At 34.9% G+C, this 6,363-nt stretch overlaps 1 non-coding gene across 1 annotated transcript; it reads right to left on the reverse strand.

Moving 5' to 3' along the window:
• Window positions 1-448: 448 nt before the first annotated feature.
• On the reverse strand, window positions 449-554 carry LOC143398792 (U6 spliceosomal RNA). The gene has a single exon (XR_013091375.1). It is a non-coding gene; the product is annotated as a U6 spliceosomal RNA (small nuclear RNA).
• Window positions 555-6,363: the final 5,809 nt, after the last annotated feature.

Below are 6,363 nucleotides of genomic sequence, written 5' to 3' on the forward strand. Positions count from 1 at the left end.
ATCTTTCTTGGTAAAAATTCTGTGAGTACTTAGGAAAAAAGGAGATGAGGGTGGGTATTATCTGCTGTTAATTGGTGGACTGTTCATGACTTGAATTAGACATAATTATTTGATAATGTTGTTCAAGTTTTCTTTATCATTACCAATTTTCTGTGTACTTGTTAGTTATTGAGAAGAGTATTGAAATCTCTAATTGAGGATTTATCTATTTTTTTGCTTCATGTATTTTGAAACTGTGTTATTTGGTGGACATTTTGGGTTGTTACATTACCTTGATGTTTTGACCCCTTTATCATTATAGAAATGGTCTTTATCTCTGAAAATATGTTTTGGTCCAAAATCTACTTTATCTGATATTGATAAAACTTCAGCTTTTTCTTTGTGTGCATGTCTTTTCCCCAAATTTCTGTTTTTATTGTTTGTTATTATTTATTTAAATTTGGGGTTTAAGAATGTGGAAACGCTTCATGAATTTGCATGTCATTCTTGCGCAGGGGCCATGCTAATCTTCTCTGTATCATTCCAATTTAAACATATGTCTGCTGAAATGAGTCTTCTGGCTTTCTTTTGATTAGTGGTAGGATGATATGTCTTTTTTGCCCATCCCTTTATTTTTAACCTGTTGTGTCTTTATACTTAAAGTATGCTTTTAATAAGAGTATTTAGCTAGATTTTTTTGTTTATTTTTGCAATCTGAATCTCTCAATATTTGCTTTTAATTGGATATGTATTCCATTCACATATGATTATTGATTTGGTTAGGTTTCAGTCTACCATCTTGTTATTGTTCTTCTTTTCCTGTCTTTTTTGGATTGAGTATCTGTGGTTCCATTTTATCTCCTTTCTGCTTCTTTGTTATTTTTATACCTTTTTTGTTATTTTTATTTGGTATATCATAAACCTTAATGGTATCATTATCATTATACTTAGCACCGTCTGCCTTCAAGTCATATTTTACAACTTTATGTATAGCAACTTTTTTTGGGGGGGGGTACTGGGGATTGAACCCAGGGGAGCTTAACCACTAAGCCACATCCCTAGCCCTTTTTGAATATTTTATTTAGAGATAGGGTCTCACTGCTAAATTGCTTAGGACCTCATGAAGTTGCTGAGACTGGCTTTAAACTTGCAATCCTTCTGTCTCCACCTCAGCCTCCCGATTTGCTGGGATTACAGGAATTCACTGTGCCCAGCTATGACCCATTTTTTAGTTTGAACAATTTTGAAGATATTTAATAAGAAAAAATCTTACATTTACCCATACAGTGAACGGTTTCAGTACTTTTCATTCCCGTGTAGATTCATATTTTACCTTGTAAGAATTTTCCTTATGCCTACAGGGTTTAACTTTTTTTTTGTAGAAAGGATCTGATAAGAGATGAATTCTTTCATCTGCTGCTAACAGGCACTACTCTTAAATATTCACTCCCTTTTTTAATAGAGCATATTAATTCTATAGAATAGTGGATTTTGTTGTGGCATATTCATATGTGCACTTAACATATTTTTATCATTTTTATTTCTCTGTAATCTCAAATCCTCTTCCCACTCCCTTTGCTATTCACTAATAGTCTCTCACATACATTTATGTCTGTCTTTTTTTCCCTAGATTCCACATATGAGAAAAAATATGTGAACCTTTGCTGACACCTTCTAGTGCAATTTTAACTTCATTGTATTTCTAGGCTTCAGAATTTCTTTTTAAGAAATATGTATAAATTTGTTCTCCTTATTGTTTTCCTGATTTCATTGAATTGTTTCTGTATATTTTCTTGAAGCTCACAGAGCTGCCTTAAAATGATTATTTTGAGTCCTTTGTCAGTCAGTTTCTTTAGGGTCAGTTACTGCTTTATTTCTCTGGTGGTGTCTTGTTTCCCTAATTGTTTGTGACCTTAATTGCTATGCATTGGTATCTGTTCACTTGAGAGAGCTGGGTCTTATTTTAGTCTTTTGATTAGTTCTGTCTCGGAAAGCCCTTCAGCAGGCAGCCCATCCATAGATTTTGGGCAGACCACATGGCATATTCTGAGGGTGGCTTGCTGCTGGGAATCATCAGGATAATTGGCTTTGTTCGTGGGTCCTTGGACAGTGATTTGAATTCTGGGTTTAAAAGAGCATACCTGGTATTTGGATGGGTCTTGAAGCTGAGTTTGAAAGGCCAGCCAGATACTTGGATAGGCTTGGTCCACTGGTGTGGGTCTAGAAAATGAAACTGACATGGCACTGGAGCAGGCATGGAGTCTGGGTCCACAGGGGGTCATACTTGAGCTTGAGACTATGGATGATAGCTTGATTCTCGAGCTAGAGGGATTGGTCTGGAGCTTGGCCTGGAGGCTGGATATCAAAGTGCTGGTCTGGAGTCTTTCTTCAAGGACGGCTTATGTCTTGGAGCCAGGACAGGCTTAGAATCTGGGTTCACATGGATTGTCCTGGAGGCTTGGTCTCTGGAGACTCTTCTAGCACTCGATTTACTGATATGAACCTGGACCATGTTTCTGCTGGAGCATGCGGATAGGATCAGCCTGATTACTAAGACTGCATCGGCTACCCTGGTCTGAGGTATATTTTGAGCCTCAGTCTGTGGGGACTGAATTTCTGCTGGGACAGGTGAAGGTCCCTCCTCATACTCAGCAGTGTATTCAGCATCATACTGAATTGTGAAAAGTTGGAAGCTTTTCCCCCAAGATCAGTAACAAGGATGTTCACTCTCACCACTTCTATTCAACATTATGTAAGAGGTCCTAGCAGAATAATTGGGCAAGAAAATGGTAGGTATTTAAATTTGAAAGAAAGAAATTAAATTGTCTGTTTGCAGATGACATGATCTTCTATATAGAGAAAATAAAATAAAAATATTTAAACTAATGAACAAATTCAATTAAGTTTCAGAATACAAAAATAAACATGAAAAATTAGTGGCATTTTTATGCACTAATGACCATTTAAAAAAATTAAAACACTTTCATTTACAAGAACTACGAACACACACACACACACACACACTTAGGAATTGGTTAATGGGGATGGTACTATGAAGCAGAGAATATATAAGGAGGCTCTGTGAAGAGCATTTTCTTAAGAATATTTTTATGTTCTAATGATTCAAAATCATAACTGAGATTATACTGTTAGTAAATACTTGAATTATATGGACATTCTTATAAGAATTCAGTATGTGATAAAAGTAGCTTATAAAATTGGTGGGAGGGCCTGGAGATATAGCCCGTTGTTAGATCTCCTTCCTCTCATATGTGAGGCACTAGGTTCCATTAAATTAAAATAAATTGATTCATTATTTAAATTGGATAAGTGAATCTTTCAATGAAAGTCGAGACATTTTCAGAGAGATTAGAGCCCTAACGTTACTAGGACCTATAATCCTTGTAACTGTCTCCTTAGAAGAGGCCCAACTACAAGTTGGCTTGTAGTAATTTCAAAGATGTTAATGACTTGAGTCTTCCACAGTATATGGGAGTCACTCAGCCGACAAAGGGTTTCATGCACGAAGATTTCATATATTTTGATAACACAACAGTTACAGTCCTTATGTTCAGTATCCTCTCCTTAGGACAAAAGGGCAGAAGGATGTTTTCTTGATTCTTATTTTCTCCAGGGCTGTCTTTTTTTCTTCACAGTCATAGGCTCTTCTACATTGCTACTAGTATCTGAGTTATATACTCCCAGGAACATCAAAAGAGCAGGGGTTCTGTCAGAGGAACACGTTAAGTAGCAGAGCTATTATGGAATAGAATCTTGCAGCTGATATATCATGATGTATCAGATGTGCCCAAATATTAGTTTTTAGAATAGTAGCAGTACTTGGGGTGGTGAAGTTCAAGGCCTACACGCTTCCTGCCATCTGTAAATAGCTTCCTTCATTTAGCCATGCATTTTACAATTATTATCCGTTCCTTTGAATGCCAGTTTTTTTTTTTAAAGGTTGTTCTAAGTAATTAAATGGGAACAATGAAAATGTGAATAAAATCATGCAACACAAAGTCATTTGAGTTAGGAAGAAGAATAACAGTCTAGCAGGCAATGGATAAGTAGGCGGATCAGATTTTTTTTTGACTTTGAATTCTCTCCAATTCTATTTTTTTTGTTCTTTTTAGTTATACATGACTGTAGAATCCATTCTGACATAATTATAAAAGCATGGAATATATCTTGATTTAATTCAGTTTCATATTAGACTTTATATGATTAATATATCTATTTGTTTCAAATCTTATACAGTTTTTAGTTCTTAATCCTCTTATGCCCAGATAAGTTCCATAAGGAAAGAATAGTTGAAATGATCATAAAATAACTGAAAGAAAAATATGAGGAAAATGTTTAATATAAGGTTAAACACAGAAACAAACCATAAATAAAAATATTACATTTTGAGTTGTATTAAAATAGTGATAACCAGTGTATCAAAAAATTCTGAGAACAAAGTTAAAAGACAAGGAAATGGGAAAATATTAGCATATGATTTGCAATGGTGTTCTAAAAACATGAAAACAGACATCCTAATAGAAAAATAATCAAGTGACATCAGGACTTGATTCACAAATGAAGAGCTGCAAATGGTCAATAAGCATATAAAGCATTCCGCCACAGAAGTAAATGCAAATCAGTGAACAGTTGGGAAATTTTTTTTTGCATATGAAAATTATCAATTTGACTCAAATGCAGGGAAACAGAGCCCCTTACATACAGAGCCCCTTGTTGTGTCATATGATGAGCATCTCTGAATGCCAGTTTGCCAATTCATGATAAAAATTGTTTTAATATTCAGACCATTCTGATGATTCTATTTTTAGGAATTTATTGTGCAGAAATTATCATAGATGTTCATCCCAGCTATATTTATATTGTGATAAAAGTTAGAAGCAACCTAACTCTTATGAATGTGGGAATACATAATTATATGAAATCTTGGGAAATAATTAAAATAATGTGAAGAATATTTAAGATGTGAAAAGCAGTGTGTGTGTAGTGCATAAATTGCATATACATCATCTCAACTCTGTTTCATGTTGAACACTTTACACTGGGAGACACATCATATTTCCTCTGGCACCTAAGGGAAAAAAAAAACAAAAATGACACTGAAGGTGTAGGTGTAGTAGGTGTAGATTCTTTTTCTTTTCTTTTTTTATTTATATGTGACAGTGGAATGCATTACAATTCTTATTACACATATAGAGTACAATTTTTCATATCTCTGGTTGTATACAAAGTATATTCACACCAATTCATGTCTTCATACATGTATTTTGGATAATAATGTCCATCACATTCCACCATCATTATAAATCCCCATTATAAATCCCCATTCCTTACCCTCCCACCCGTCTGTTCTATCTAGAGTTTGTCTATTCCTCCCATGCTCCCTTCCCTACCCTACTATTAATCAGCCTCCTTATATCAGATAAAACATTTGGCATTTAGGTTTTGGGACTGGCTAACTTCACTTAGCATTATCTTCTCTAATTCCATCCATTTACCTGCAAATGCCATGATTTTATTCTCTTTTATTACTGACATCAGAACATTGTGTATATATGCCACATTTTTATATCCATTTATCTATTGAAGGGTATCTAGGTTGGTTCCACAGTTTAGCTATTGTGAATTGTGCTGCTATAAACATTGATGTGACTGTGTCCCTGTAGTATGCTGTTTAAGTCCTTTGGTATGGACCAAGGAGAGGGATAGCTGGGTCAAATGTTGTTCCATTCCCAATTTTCCAAGAAATCTCCATACTGCTTTCCATATTGGCTGTACCTCTCATCCTTGTTAACACTTTATTGTTGTCTTCATAATAGCTACTATTCTTACTGGAGTGAGATGAAAGCTTAGAGTGGTTTTGATTTGCATTTCTCTAATTGCTAGTGATATGAACATTTTTTCATATATTTGTTGATTGATTATGTATTATATTCTGAGAAGTGTCTGTTCAGGTCCTTGGCCCATTTATTGATTGGGTTATTTGTTGTTTTTGTGTTTAGCTTTTTGAGCTCTTTATATACCCTCGAGATTAATGCTGTATCTGATGTGTGAGGGGTAAAGATTTACTCCCAAGATGTAGGCTCTCTATTCACCTCACAGATTGTTTCTGTTGCTGAGGAGAAACTTTTTAGTTTGAGTTCATCCCATTTATTGATTCTTGACTTTAATTCTTCACCATAGGAGTCTTATGAAGGAAGTTGGGGCCTAATCCCACATGATAGAGATTAGGGCCTACTTTTTCTTCTATTAGACACAGGGTCTCTGGTTTTATTCCTAAGTCCTTGATCCATTTTGAGTTGAGTTTTGTGCATGGTGAAGGATAGGGATTTAATTTCATTTTATTGCATATGGATTTCCAGTGTT

The sequence above is a fragment of the Callospermophilus lateralis genome, chromosome 4, assembly GCF_048772815.1.
Source record: "Callospermophilus lateralis isolate mCalLat2 chromosome 4, mCalLat2.hap1, whole genome shotgun sequence".
NCBI classification, from domain to species: Eukaryota; Metazoa; Chordata; class Mammalia; order Rodentia; family Sciuridae; genus Callospermophilus; species Callospermophilus lateralis.